Here is a 16,439-nt window from a genome sequence, read left to right on the forward strand (position 1 = left end):
AAACCTGAATAATCCTTCAGCTGAAGGATTTCAAAAAGCAAGCAAGACAATGGAAAGTTTATATATTTATATTTCACCTACATTATGTCAAAAATATAGAACTTAGATTTACTTTATCGGACTTCAGCTCGATCTCAAGCTTAGGTGACTTGGTGGATGAACGATCTGTGGAAAGATCAATCTTGTACAAGCCTAGATAGGTCCCTCAGAGTTTTCTCTGCCGTTATCTTGATAGCATCAACCATCCAGGTTGCTGGTTTTCCTCTTCTTCTTGTTCCTTCTATTCTTCTGATCATGATCTTTGTCTCTAGTGATTGCCATCTTCGTAAGATCTGTCCAAAGTAGGCATGTTGTAGTTTGGTGATCCTTGCTTTGAGTAATATATCTGTCTTGATTTGTTCCAAAATTGATTTATTTGTTCTTTTTGCCATTCATGGTATTGATAAGATCCTTCACCAGCACCACATCTTGTAGGTGTTGATTAGTTTTTCTGTATTATTTCTTTTTCGTCCAGGTTTAACACCCATACGTAACCACAGAAAAGACCAAACTGTGTATGAGCCGTGTCATCGTCACCAATTAAATTTTGCTCGATATGAAAAACGTGTCTAGTAACTTCACTGTTGATTTGCCCATAGCTATTCTCCTATTGACTTCCGGTATCATCGCTGTATCTTGAGTTTTCATCGATCCAAGTAGGTTGAAGTCCTTTACAACTTCCTCTTCATCAGCATCCACCTCAAATGAATCCCCATCTTACCTGTCAGTATTCAAAATCTTTGTTTTCTTTATAATGAGTAGCAGTCCCATGCTCGAACTTTCATCTAGACATTCCATAATAAGTCTTTAAATCAATCTACGCTTGTTGCAATTAATGTTGTATCATCATTGTCTGCATATTTAAGATTGTGATGATTCGTTCAGTAATTTTGGTTCCTTCTTCTTTTTCAGCAAGTTTAGTCTTCCTGAAAATAGCTTCTATAGTATCATATAGAAACATAGAACTGTAGAAAATATATAGCATACAGAAAATATGAAACTTTAAATAGTTCTATATTTTTGCAAAGAATTAGTATTATTTGGGAAAAAATAAAGCACCTCGAGTAAAATAGGCTAGGAGTATTCATTATTCCAAATGTCGGTAGTGCTTTTGACAGATGCGGCATCCCGTTAGTTACATCATGTACAAGTTATACTCCTTACGATCATTTAGGAAGAAGGCTATGACGGCCAAATTGCCCAAAGCTGTTGGCAAATGAACCTGGAGTAAGAGACTTGATTTTGACAGTGAGGTGATTAATGGTGCGCATTTGGCAGGGAGACAGTGTTCAATTCTGTTCAGTTGATATTGAGGGTATTTTGTCAGAAATAATGACTCTGAAATATGAAGAAAATACTCTGCGTACAAGGGGAAGCTGCAGACCGAAGCTCCTGTTGTATCTGAGCATTGATTCCATTAGTTACTCTGAATCAGTTAACTGGGAAATCAATCTAGGGTATGAAAAGGCAATGTCACCATGAAAAGCTAAATTGTACTAGCATTGTAGTAGCTGGAATGCTGTGTTTAACAAAATTGTAATGTATTGGTTATTAATATGGTAAAAAGAAGACAATGCTCCACTAACAAGACAAAATAACTCATATGACCAGATTCGATTTTTCAGCATTTGCAAGAAATAAGAGCAAACAAACTGAGAGTTCCCTCCATTGATTTTCTTCTGCAGGCATACCTTGAGTTTTATATTTAATGATGTAGTTTTTATTTTCATAACGGCAATATTTTCTACTTTTAACAGGCAACCAATGATATACAGGTCCTTCTCAAAAAATTAGCATATAGTGTTAAATTTCATTATTTACCATAATGTAATGATTACAATTAAACTTTCATATATTATAGATTCATTATCCACCAACTGAAATTTGTCAGGTCTTTTATTGTTTTAATACTGATGATTTTGGCATACAACTCCTGAAAACCCAAAAAACCTGTCTCAATAAATTAGCATATTTCACCCGTCCAATCAAATAAAAGTGTTTTTTAATAACAAACAAAAAAACCATCAAATAATAATGTTCAGTTATGCACTCAATACTTGGTCGGGAATCCTTTGGCAGAAATGACACTTCAATGCGGCGTGGCATGGAGGCAATCAGCCTGTGACACTGCTGAGATGTTATGGAGGCCCAGGATGCTTCAATAGCGGCCTTAAGCTCATCCAGAGTGTTGGGTCTTGCGTCTCTCAACTTTCTCTTCACAATATCCCACAGATTCTCTATGGGGTTCAGGTCAGGAGAGTTGGCAGGCCAATTGAGCACAGTAATACCATGGTCAGTAAACCATTTACCAGTGGTTTTGGCACTGTGAGCAGGTGCCAGGTCGTGCTGAAAAATGAAATCTTCATCTCCATAAAGCATTTCAGCCGATGGAAGCATGAAGTGCTCCAAAATCTCCTGATAGCTAGCTGCATTGACCCTGCCCTTGATGAAACACAGTGGACCAACACCAGCAGCTGACATGGCACCCCACACCATCACTGACTGTGGGTACTTGACACTGGACTTCAGGCATTTTGGCATTTCCTTCTCCCCAGTCTTCCTCCAGACTCTGGCACCTTGATTTCCGAATGACATGCAAAATTTGCTTTCATCAGAAAAAAGTACTTGGGACCACTTAGCAACAGTCCAGTGCTGCTTCTCTGTAGCCCAGGTCAGGCGCTTCTGCCGCTGTTTATGGTTCAAAAGTGGCTTTACCTGGGGAATGCGGCACCTGTAGCCCATTTCCTGCACACGCCTGTGCACGGTGGCTCTGGATGTTTCCACACCAGACTCAGTCCACTGCTTCCTCAGGTTCCCCAAGGTCTGGAATCGGTCCTTCTCCACAATCTTCCTCAGGGTCCGGTCACCTCTTCTCGTTGTACAGCGTTTTCTGCCACATTGTTTCCTTCCAACAGACTTACCATTGAGGTGCCTTGATACATCACTCTGGGAACAGCCTATTTGTTGAGAAATTTCTTTCTGGGTCTTACCCTCTTGCTTGAGGGTGTCAATGATGGCCTTCTTGACATCTGTCAGGTCGCTAGTCTTACCCATGATGGGGGTTTTGAGTAATGAACCAGGCAGGGAGTTTTTAAAAGCCTCAGGTATCTTTTGCATGTGTTTAGAGTTAATTAGTTGATTCAGAAGACTAGGGTAATAGGTCGTTTAGAGAACCTTTTCTTGATATGCTAATTTATTGAGACAGGTTTTTTGGGTTATCAGGAGTTGTATGCCAAAATCATCAGTATTAAAACAATAAAAGACCTGACAAATTTCAGTTGGTGGATAATGAATCTATAATATATGATTGTTTAATTGTAATCATTACATTATGGTAAATAATGAAATTTAACACTATATGCTAATTTTTTGAGAAGGACCTGTATATATATTAGATTACTTTCTGTCGTTACTGAGCAAAATTTATTTGCAACACTTCCTTAAGAATCATTCCACTATCTATCATGTACCCCTGTCCATATCCCTTATACATGAATATATAAAGGGGATTCTATATAGTGCCACATATTTTCCCAGTTGTTTGAATAACTGCATGTAATACACTTTTCTCTTAAAGAGGAAATATTCAAATCTTCAACGTTAACAACTATTCCACAGGCACTAGAGCAACAAGGCATTTATGAGACAAATTATTGAATACTATCTTTGATTACTTTGAAAGATCTAAATGTCATGTTAAAACATTCAATGGATTTCCTAATTTTTATTAATAAACCAATCAATTTTGACTATTTTTGGCAGTTGGAGTGAGAGAGAAAGAAAGAAAGTTTGAGAAGATACTTTGTAGAATCTCAACTAAGGTCCCTATTCCGGACATAAGGTACCGTCACACTAAGCGACGCTGCAGCGATACAGACAACGATGCCGATCGCTGCAGCGTCGCTGTTTGGTCGCTGGAGAGCTGTCACACAGACCGCTCTCCAGCAACCAACGATGCCGAGGTCCCTGGGTAACCAGGGTAAACATCGGGTTGCTAAGCGCAGGGCCGCGCTTAGTAACCCGATGTTTACCCTGGTTACCAGTGTAAAATGTAAAAAAAACAAACACTACATACTCACCTTCGCGTCCCCCGGCGTCCGCTTCCTGCACTGACTGAGTGCCGGCCCTAACAGCAGAGCGGTGACGTCACCGCTGTGCTGTGCTTTCACTTTACGGCCGGCGCTCAGTCAGTGCAGGAAGCGGACGGCGGGGGACGCGAAGGTGAGTATGTAGTGTTTGTTTTTTTACATTTTACACTGGTAACCAGGGTAAACATCGGGTTACTAAGCGCGGCCCTGCGCTTAGTAACCCAATATTTACCCTGGTTACCATTGTAAAACATCGCTGGTATCGTTGCTTTTGCTGTCAAACACGACGATACACGCCGGTCTGACAACCAAATAAAGTTCGGAACTTTAATCAACGACCAGCGATATCACAGCAGGATCCTGATCGCTGCGGCGTGTCAATCACAACGATATCGCTATCCAGGACGCTGCAACGTCACGGATCACTAGCGATATCGTTTAGTGTGACGGTACCTTTAGGGTGGGTAAAATAAGTATTTGATGCACTTTGATTTTTTACCACTTCCAAATCTGGAGAAGTCTGTAATTTTTATTGTAGGTTGGTTCATTTTAGCTGTGAGAGACAGGATCGAACAATAAAAAAACAGAAAATCACATTGTATGTTTTTAAATAATTAAATTGCATTTTATTGCATGGAATAAGTATTTGATCACCTACCAACCAGCAAGAATTTGGCTCTCACAGACCTGTTAGTTTTTCTTTAAGAAGCCCTCCTACTCTGCACTCATTGCCTGTATTCATTGCACCTGTTTGAACTTGTTACTTGTATAAAAACACCTGTTCACACAATAAATCAATCAATCACACTCCAACCCCTCCACCATGGCCAAGATCAAAGACCTATCTAAGGACACTATAGACAAAATTGTAGACCTGCACATGGCTGGGATTGGCTGCAAGACAATATGCAAGCAGCTTGGTGAGATGGGAACTGTTGGCACAATTATTAGAAAATGGAAGAAACACAAGATGACTGTCAATCTTCCTCGGTCTGTGGCTACATGCAAGATCTCACCTTTGTTTGGCATAAATGCAATTTTCCAGACAATACCAACATCTTTTAATAAAGCTTATATGGATAAGACAATGTATATATTACTAAGAATCAACAGTGATATGTAGGTATCAGTGCACTAAGTTTTCATGACATGGAGCATGCATGGACAAGTATGACAATATTGTCTTCAATAAAATGGTGTTTGCCAGTGGCATGCAGAGATTAAATGTTATTAAAGGTTGCTGCTCTATGTACTAAATGTCTAGAGCATGCGCAATGTTTCCGCAAATGGCATGGAAACCTAAGTACTGAATGATGGGGTGAGTCATAATAATGAATTATTTGCACATGTGTTCATTATGATCAATTAACATATATCATAACTTTATACACTTTTTGCAATATTGCATATGTATTTTTTGATGGAATTAATATATTTATGCACATGGACTGTGCTCTATGCACTTTATACATATATGAATTTGAATTTTATGAATTTGCATTTTAATTGTCATGTAATTGGAACATCTATTTATATATCAATTGTATAATACTGCACTGCTTGTAAAAGTTCCATAATTAGAACGAAATGTCGCCCTGGCATGGTGGGTCAATAAACCACTATATTTTGGACTTTTTGAACGCTACCTTCATCTTTTCTAGATAGATAGATAGATAGATAGATAGATAGATAGATAGATAGGTCAACTATTCATTTTAAACTTACTTTTCTCAGTTGGATTACATCCTAATTCGGATTAACATGTCTATGGAGTTTATCATAAATTGTATTCTAAAGACCTTTCCAACAGCATCTCAGAGCACTATTTTTTCTGCAATTTATGTGTGCTTTCCGTGGCTTCTGAGCACTCACATGTGTATATCTCATTGAAATATATAAATGATCATAAAAATACACGTTAGTCAGCAAGACTTTTAGAGCACAGATGAGCTAAAAGGCATTAGCATATTCATTTTTAGACCCAGTAAAAAAATAAAATAAAGTGAGGTGAAACACTTTAAAATGCATTTTGAGGAAGAGCTTTGAAATTACTCAGGGGAGGTTGGGAGTAGAAGAGAGGAAAATTAAAAAGATAAGATACAGTTTATATTCCAGAGTCTACAGAACCGCTGTAGCAATAAAGGTTTGTCTTCTAAAATTGCATGCAGACTGAAAAGCATTACGGTGCTTTAAAAACTGTTATGTAATATCAAAGTTGCACATATTGCTCTTGATGTAGAAAATGTCATAGTTAGTAGAATACAACATGGAATGACAATTTGAATAGAAAGCATACATTCTGAATATTTGATACTATGTGAATATGGCATATAATTTAACCCCTTTCTGACCTCGGACGGGATAGTACGTCCGATGTCAGAAGCCCCGCTTTGATGCGGGCTCCGGCGGTAAGCCCGCATCAAAGCCGGGACATGTCAGCTGTTTTGAATAGCTGACATGTGCCCGTAATAGGCGCACGCAGAATTGCGACCTGCCTGCGCCTATTAACTAGTTAAATGCCGCTGTCAAACGCAGACAGCGGCATTTAACCGGCGCTTCCGGCCAGGCGGCCGGAAATGAGCGCATCGCCGACCCCCGTCACATGATCCGAGGTCGGCGATGCTTCTACATTGTAACCATAGAGGTCCTTGCGACCTCTATGGTTACTGAACCACGGTAGCTGTCAGCGCCACCCTGTGGTTGGCGCTCACAGCACACCTGCATTTCTGCTACATAGCAGCGAACATCAGATCGCTGCTATGTAGCAGAGCCGATCGCATTGTGCCAGCTTCTAGCCTCCCATGGAGGCTATTGAAGCATGGCAAAAGTTAAAAAAAAGTTACAAAAAAATGTGAAAAAAATAAAAAAAATATAAAAGTTTGAATCACCCCCCTTTCGCCCCAATCAAAATAAATCAATAAAAAAAAATCAAACCTACACATATTTGGTATTTCCGCGTTCAGAATTGCCCAATCTATCAATAAAAAAAGCATTAACCTGATCGCTAAACGGTGTAGCGAGAAAAAAATTCAAAACGCCAGAATTACGTTTTTTTGGTCGCCGCAACATTGCATTAAAATGCAATAACGGGCGATCAAAAGAATGTATCTGCACCAAAATAGTATCATTAAAAACACCAGCTCGGCACGCAAAAAATAAGCCCTCAACCGACCCCAGATCATGAAAAATGGAGACGCTACGAGTATCGGAATTTTTTTTTCACCACTTAGATAAAAAATAACCTAGTCATGTTAGGTATCTATGAACTCGTAGTGACCTGGGGAATCATAATGGCAGGTCAGTTTTTGCATTTAGTGAACCTAGCAAAAAAGCCAAACAAAAAACAAGTGTGGGACTGCACTTTTTTTGCAATTTCACCGCACTTGGAATTTTTTTCCCGTTATCTAGTACACTACATGGTAAAACCAATGATGTCGTTCAAAAGTACAACTCGTCCTGCAAAAATAAGCCCTCATATGGCCAAATTGACAGAAAAATAAAAAAGTTATGGCTCTGGGAAGGAGGGGAGTGAAAAACGAACACGGAAAAACGGAAAATCCCAAGGTCATGAAGGGGTTAATACTTATTTTATCCTATGTAGTAACTAAAAAAAACTTGGTTTAACTCATGTTCGGTTACACATATAATGAGTGAGAGACCACTACATCTACGGAAGTAGCAAAGGATATCTTGACTCACAACCAGGGATACACATTAAAAATCACCGGGACCCATAGCAAAAGTTTGAATTTGGCCCCCTCTGTCTACCCAAAAAATATTCAGCAGAGTAGGTGAAGTCAGTTTTTATAAACAGGGAAAAGAACATGTAAAATGTATTATGGCACATACATAGTGTCATTTACACACTTCTCGGAACGTGACGCGGAGTACGCCTGCATGGGTTAATTTATTCTCTCTCACTCAATCCAGCACTCAACCTCTGTTTCACATTCATCACACTCTGGTTACGTAAGGCTGCCACCAGTCATTAAACACTCAGGGTAATGAGGCCCCAAAATGCGTTACTCTCAATCAAAAGGTCACACACTCTCTGAAGGGCTGTAGATTCTTTTAGAGTACAAGGTCAAAATTATTAAAGATTTTAAGCTTTAATATAAAAATATACAGTGCTTACAATAAATATATAAAAAGGTAAAAATAAAATGACACACAAATATACAAAACAGTTATAAAATAAAAAGGGAGAAATAAGAGAAATAACTAAACATTTCCGTCTACAGTTATTGTCTGTTTGCCTGAGGGAATGAGAAGGGAATCATGGATCGCACCAGCCCTTAGGCAGCCCTCACATGTGAACACCTTCTCTTTGTAATATAAGAGAGGCTAAGCGGCACACAACATATATACTGGGTACACAAATAGGAATCCACTCCGTAGTTTATAGAAAAAAAATCTTCTTTTCACCTTCTCTTTGTGTCACCCAACTTTTTATAGCCCTTATCATAGGCTCATATTTCCAGGATGACCCGGATTGGCTTATTCAAAGGTTGCTGTCTGTGAATGGACGATGAGCCAAGCTGTAGCATTTCAAATATCCTGTGTCTTCCCTCCCTTACTCTTTATATATAGACAATAAGAATGAATCCTTCTAGTTACAACCATCTGCTAGCTTTGTGAAGCTGCCATGTTCTGACACTTCTACATGCTCCCAGGAGATTCCCCCTGTGGCTGAGTTCCTGCAATAATAGCAGGCAGATGCTGTGTCCTTTGTGCAGAGACCATATATGGATGTAGCCTTGACCATTTGTTCTATTGGCATTAGTCTACCTTACAGTTATATATGTCCTTCACACATAGTAATATTGCTCCTTACTGATGCCCTTTAGTATTTTTATACAAGATCTCAAAAAGGCCCCCTACATTCTGTTTTCATTCTGCAGCAATTTTTTACTGAGCGTTTTCAGCCTACCCTTTGCAGTCCTCTCTTCTCCGCACACAGCGTACATGGATTCCTCAGTGGTATCCCAGTGCGCTTGCACGATGTGTCTATCGCCGGTGATTTGGCAAGAGGCCCATCGGAGCCTCTGCGCATGAGCTATATGAAATAAACTTTGGCACTCAACTTGCAATGATATGAAATTTTAATGGCAGCCACTTGTACAAACGTTTCGGTCAGAGACTTTGACCTTCTTCAGTGTACTTGGTCCCTAAGACACTATTAGTGTGTGGCTGGAGGTCAGGATAAGGTCCTATGCATGGATCCCATGCATCCGTGTGGATGAGGATACGGTGGCGAGGGACGGTACCAAAGTTTATTTCATATATCTTCGGGTTTTGGAACCCTCTTTGTGCACCATCACAGCTGTGCCACGATATACCACACCATCTGCGCATGAGCTGTCATCATGACGATGCACCTGTGCTTGTGTTCCACTAGACCACAAGCAGAAGCGTCCATTACATGGCAATAGATTTACACCGCGCATGCGCCTCTATCATGGGATATGCCACTATCCCTTCCACGCCTGCAGTGACAATCACCGCTCACATTACAGCTGATACATATGTGCTCTCATTGGCCAGTCTGGTCTATTTAAGCACTGATCTCCCCTCCCCATCACACGTCTCCTGAAGAAGTTATCTCAACAAACATGCATTGGGACATTAGGAGAACCCTTATTACACCCTGTTCAGCTCATGTATGTCCTTGTTATTATTCTGTTTGCTATACTGTCATGCACGATTTTTTGTAGCACTTTATACTTGATGCACTTTTTACTTGATGCACTTTAGCAAAGATGGTCTAATCCTAGTATTCATATCTATACAAACTTGCTTGTAACTTTACTGTGGCCTAATATTAAGCAGGATCTCCTGCTTAAGATCCTGCTTAATGCATGCATGGAGAGCCCAACAAACAGGCTCTCCATGCATGTGTCATGACTGTCACACAGCCATGACACGTGCAGCTGCAGAGCAGAACAGCTGACCAGCCGGAGCGATCCAGGAAGCCAGGTTCCCAATGCAGCTTATTCACTAAGAGGTATAGCTTGCCGAATAAGCCCTGACCAAATCAAATTCGCTCATCTGTAATCATGACCCCCACACAAGTGTGATGGCACCCATTAATTATGATGCCCCACAGCCCTCATTTAGTATGATGGCCAACACTCAGTATAATAACCCCACTGCCCCCACACACACAGTATCATGGCCTCCACAGACCCACACAAAAGTATAATGATCCCTCAGTATGATTCTCTCCCAGACCCCACTCAGTATGACCTCCACAGTCCCTCACTAAATGTGATGGCTCCCAAACACTCCCAATATGATGACCGTATGACATGTTAATATGATGATAATATGATGTCATGAAGTCTGAAATGTGCTGAGCCTCAGACTTTCAAACACAGACTGAATGGTAGCTCAGAGAAGCATTAGCTTCCTAATGCACCATTCTATTCAATGGTATATGCAGATTCCACTAAAATTGTGAACAGCATTAGGCCCCCTGACTCATTGGACACATAGCAGCTGCATAGTCTGCCATTAATGGATAGTACACCTCTGCTCACAACACATCTTTATCATTTTTCACAGAACATTATCTCACATAAGACGATTAAGATACTTAAAAGGGATGTCTCAAGAGAGACATTTATGGCATATCCACCATAAATGTCTAGTAGATTCAGGTCCCACTTCTGGGATATCTCCAAAATTGAGGTCTTTCAATTCCCAATTTATAGGTAGCTTCCAAACCATGGTGAGTGAAAAGGTGATGGTTTGTGTGCAGGCTCTCTCCATTCACAGCTGTGGGAGTTCCAAACATAACCAAGAGCATTCACTTAGATCTATTCTGAACTTCCATAGCAATGAATTGAGCAAGCCAGGACGTGCACAGCCACCTCTCCACTAACTAATAGTTGAAAGCCTTCAGGAGGTGGCACTGTACTTGAAATAGGTGTAGATCACATAGATCTTCATCTATTAGGCATGGAAAGCCTCTTTAACCCCTTCATGACCCAGCCTATTTTGGCCTTAATGACCTTGCCATTTTTTGCAATTCTGACCAGTGTCCCTTTATGAGGTAATAACTCAGGAACGCTTCAACGGATCCTTGCGGTTCTGAGATTGTTTTTTCGTGACATATTGGGCTTCATGTTAGTGGTAAATTTAGGTCGATAATTTCTGAGTTTATTTGTGAAAAAAATGGAAATTTGGCGAAAATTTTGAAAATTTCGCAATTTTCACATTTTGAATTTTTATTCTGTTAAACCAGAGAGTTATGTGACACAAAATAGTTAATAAATAACATTTCCCACATGTCTACTTTACATCAGCACAATTTTGGAAATAAATTTTTTTTTTGCTAGGAAGTTATAAGGGTTAAAATTTGACCAGTGATTTCTCATTTTTACAACAAAATTTACAAAACCATTTTTTTTAGGGACCACCTCACATTTGAAGTCAGTTTCAGGGTTCTATATGGCCGAAAATACCCAAAAGTGACACCATTCTAAAAACTGCACCCCTCAAGGTGCTCAAAACCACATTCAAGAAGTTTATTAACCCTTCAGGTGTTTCACAACAGCAGAAGCAACATGGAAGGAAAAAGTGAACATTTAACTTTTTAGTCACAAAAATGATCTTTTAGCAACAATTTTTTTATTTTCCCAAGGGTAAAAGGAGAAACTGGACCACAAAAGTTGTTGTCCAATTTGTCCTGAGTACGTTGATACCTCATATGTGGGGGTAAACCACTGTTTGTGGGCACGGCAGGGCTCGGAAGCGAAGGAGCGCCATTTGACTTTTTCAATGAAAAATTGGCTCCAATCTTTAGCGGACACCATGTCGCGTTTGGAGAGCCCCCGTGTGCCTAAACATTGAAGCTCCCCCACAAGTGACCCCATTTTGGAAACTAGACGCCCCAAGGAACTTATCTAGATGCATAGTGAGCACTTTAATCCCCCAGGTGCTTCACAAATTGATCCGTAAAAATGAAAAAGTACTTTTTTTTCACAAAAAATTTTTTTAGCCTCAATTTTTTCATTTTCACATGGGCAACAGGATAAAATGGATCCTAAAATCTGTTGGGCAATTTCTCCTGAGTACGCCGATACCTCATATGTGGGGGTAAACCACTGTTTGGGTGCACGGCAAGGCTCGGAAGGGAAGGCGCGCCATTTGACTTTTTGAATGAAAAATTATCTCCATCGTTAGCGGACACCATGTCGCGTTTGGAGAGACCCTGTGTGCCTAAACATTGAAGCTCCCCCACATGTGACCCCATTTTGGAAACTAGACCCCCAAGGAACTTATCTAGATGCATAGTGAGCACTTTAATCCCCCAGGTGCTTCACAAATTGATCCGTAAAAATGAAAAAGTACTTTTTTTTCACAAAAATTTTTTTTAGCCTCAATTTTTTCATTTTCACATGGGCAACAGGATAAAATGGATCCTAAAATCTGTTGGGCAATTTCTCCTGAGTACGCCGATACCTCATATGTGGGGGTAAACCACTGTTTGGGTGCACGGCAAGGCTCGGAAGGGAAGGCGCGCCATTTGACTTTTTGAATGAAAAATTATCTCCATCGTTAGCGGACACCATGTCGCGTTTGGAGAGACCCTGTGTGCCTAAACATTGAAGCTCCCCCACATGTGACCCCATTTTGGAAACTAGACCCCCCAAGGAACTTATCTAGATGCATAGTGAGCACTTTAAACTCTCAGGTGCTTCACAAATTGATCCGTAAAAAATGAAAAAGTATTTTTATTTCACAAAAAAAATTTTTTAGCCTCAATTTTTTCATTTTCACATGGGCAACAGGATAAAATGGATCCTAAAATTTGTTGGGCAATTTCTCTTGAGTACGCCAATACCTCATATGTGGGGGTAAACCACTGTTTGGGTGCACGGCAAGGCTTGGAAGGGAAGGCGCGCCATTTGACTTTTTCAATGGAAAATTAGCTCCAATCGTTAGTGGACACCATGTTGCGTTCGGAGAGCCCCTGTGTGCCTAAACATTAGAGCTCCCCTACAAGTGACCCCATTTTGGAAACTAGACCCCCCAAGGAACTAATCTAGATGTATAGTGAGCACTTAAAACCCCCAGGTGCTTCACAGAAGTTTATAACGCAGAGCCATGAAAATAAAAAAATATTTTTCTTTCCTCAAAAATGATTTTTAGCCCGGAGATTTTTATTTTCCCAAGGATAATAGGAGAAATTGGACCCCAAATGTTGTTGTCCAGTTTGTCCTGAGTACGATGATACCCCATATGTGGGGGTAAACCACTGTTTGGGCGCACGGCAGGGCTCGGAAGGGAAGGCATGCCATTTGGCTTTTTGAATGGAAAATTAGCTCCAATCATTAGCGGACACCATGTCGCGTTTGGAGAGCCCCTGTGTGCCTAAACATTGGAGCTCCCACACAAGTGACCCCATTTTGGAAACTAGACCTCCCAAGGAACTAATCTAGATGTGTGGTGAGCACTTTGAACCCTCAAGTGCTTCACAGAAGTTTATAACGCAGAGCCATGAAAATATAAAATTATTTTTCTTTCCTCAAAAATGATTTTTTAACCCACAATTTTTTATTTTCCCAAGGGTAAAAGGAGAAATTGGACCCCAAAAGTTGTTGTGCAGTTTCTCCTGAGTACGCTGATACCCCATATGTGGGGGTAAACCACTGTTTTGGCACACGTCGGGGAGCGGAAGGGAAGTAGTGACGTTTTGAAATGCAGACTTTAATGGAATGCTCTGCGGGCGTCACGTTGCGTTTGCAGAGCCCCTGATGTGCCTAAACAGTAGGAACTCCCCACAATTGACCCCACTTTGGAAATTAGACCCCCAAGGGAACTTATCTAGATGTGTGGTGAGCACTTTGAACCCCCAAGTGCTTCACAGAAGTTTATAACGCAGAGACGTGAAAATAAAAAATGTGTTTTCTTTCCTAAAAAATATTTTTTTAGCCCAGAATTTTTTAATTTTCCCAAGGGTAACAGGAAAAATTTGACCCCAAAAGTTGTTGTCCAGTTTCTCCTGAGTACGCTGATACCCCATATGTGGGGGTAAACCACTATTTGGGCACATGGCGGGGCTCGGAAGGGAAGTAGTGACGATTTGGAATGCAGACTTTGATGGAATGGTCTGCGGGAATCATGTTATGTTTGCAGAGCCCCTGATGTGCCTAAACAGTAGAAACCCCCCACAAGTGACCCCATTTTGGAAACTAGACCCCCCAAGGAACTTATCTAGATGTGTGGTGAGCACGTTCAACCCCCAAGTGCTTCACAGAAGTTTACAACGCAGAGCCGTGAAAATAAAAAATAATTTTTTCTTTCCTCAAAAAAGATGTTTTAGCAAGCAATTGTTTATTTTCACAAGGGTAACAGGAGAAATTGGACCACAATATTTGTTGCCCAGTTTGTTGTGAGTATGCTGGTACCCCATATGTGGGGGTAAACCACTGTTTGGGCGCACGTCAGGGCTCGGAAGGGAAGTAGTGACATTTGAAATGCAGACTTTGATGGAATGGTCTGCGGGCGTCACGTTGCATTTGCAGAGCCCCTGATGTGCCTAAACAGTAGAAACACCCCACAAGTGACCCCATTTTGGAAACTAGACCCCAAAAGGATCTTATCTAGATGTGTGGTGAGCACTTTCAACCCCCAAGTGTTTCACATAAGTTTATAACGTAGAGCCGTGAAAATAAAAAATAATTGTTCTTTCCTCAAAATTATGTTTTAGCAAGTAATTTTTTATTTTTGCAAGGGTAACAGGAGAAAATGGACCCCAATAGTTGTTGCCCAGTTTGTCCTGAGTACGCTGGTATCCCATATGTGGGGGTAAACCACTGTTTGGGCGCACGTCGGGGCTTGGAAGGGAGGGCGCACCATTTGACTTTTTGAACGCAAGATTGGCTGGAATCATTGGTGGCGCCATGTTGCGTTTGGAGACCCCTGATGTGCCTAAACAGTGGAAACCCCTCAATTCTAACTTCAACACTAACCCCAACACACCCCTAACCCTAATCCCAACTGTAGCCATAACCCTAATCACAACCCTAACCCCAACACACCCTAACCACAACCCTAACCCCAACACACCCGTAACCCTAAATCCAACCCTAATCCTAACCCTAATCCCAACCCTACCCACAACTGTAACCCCAACACAACCCTAACCCTATCCTTAACCCTAACCACAAGCCTAATCTTAACCCTATTTCCAACCCTAGCCCTAATTCCAACCCTAAGGGTACCGTCTCACATAACGATTTACCAACGATCACGACCAGCGATACGACCTGACCGTGATTGTTGGAAAGTCATTGTGTGGTCGCTGGGGAGCTGTCACACAGACCGCTCTCCAGCGACCAACGATGCCAAGGTTCCGGGTAACCAGGGTAAACATCGGGTTACTAAGCGCAGGGCCGCGCTTAGTAACCCAATGTTTACCGTGGTTACCAGCGTAAAAGTAAAAAAAAAAAACGTACATACTCACATTTTGGTGTCCTTCAGGTCCCTTGCCGTCTGCTTCCCGCTCTGACTGAGCGCCGCCGTACAGTGAGAGCACAGCACAGCGGTGACGTCACCGCTGCGCTCTGCTCTCACTTTCCAGCCGGCAGACAGTCAGAGCGGGAAGCAGACGGCAAGGGACCTGAAGGACACCGAAATGTGAGTATGTACGTTTTTTTTTTTTTTAACTTTTACGCTGGTAACCACGGTAAACATCTAGTTACTAAGCGCGGCCCTGCGCTTAGTAACCCGATGTTTACCCTGGTTACAAGTGAACGCATCGCTGGATAGCTGTCACACACAATGATCCAGCGATGACAGCGGGAGATCCAGCGACGAAAGAAAGTTCCAAACGATCTGCTACGACGTACGATTCTCAGCAGGGTCCCTGATCGCTGCTGCGTGTCAGACACAGCGATATCGTATGGATATCCCTGGAACGTCACAGATCGTACCGTCGTAGCGATCAAAGTGCCACTGTGAGACGGTACCCTAACTCTAATTCCAACCCTAACCCTAAGGCTATGTGCCCACTTTGCGGATTCGTGTGAGATTTTTCCGCACCATTTTTGAAAAATCCGCAGGTAAAAGGCACTGCGTTTTACCTACGGATTTACAGCGGATTTCCAGTGTTTTTTTGTGCGGATTTCACCTGCGGATTCCTATTGAGGAACAGGTGTAAAACGCTGCGGAATCCGCACAAAATTGACATGCTGCGGAAAATACACAGCGTTTCCGCACGGTATTTTCCGCACCATGGGCACAACAGATTTGGTTTTCCATAGGTGTACATGGTACTGTAAACCTGATGGAAAACTGCTACGA

General features: G+C 41.4%; 1 protein-coding gene across 2 annotated transcripts in view; it reads right to left on the reverse strand.

Moving 5' to 3' along the window:
* MYOM2 (myomesin 2) overlaps window positions 1–16,439 on the reverse strand; it is a 284,123-nt gene that overhangs the window by 38,179 nt on the left and 229,505 nt on the right. The window lies entirely within an intron of this gene.

The sequence above is a fragment of the Ranitomeya variabilis genome, chromosome 2 (genome assembly GCF_051348905.1).
Source record: "Ranitomeya variabilis isolate aRanVar5 chromosome 2, aRanVar5.hap1, whole genome shotgun sequence".
NCBI classification, from domain to species: Eukaryota; Metazoa; Chordata; class Amphibia; order Anura; family Dendrobatidae; genus Ranitomeya; species Ranitomeya variabilis.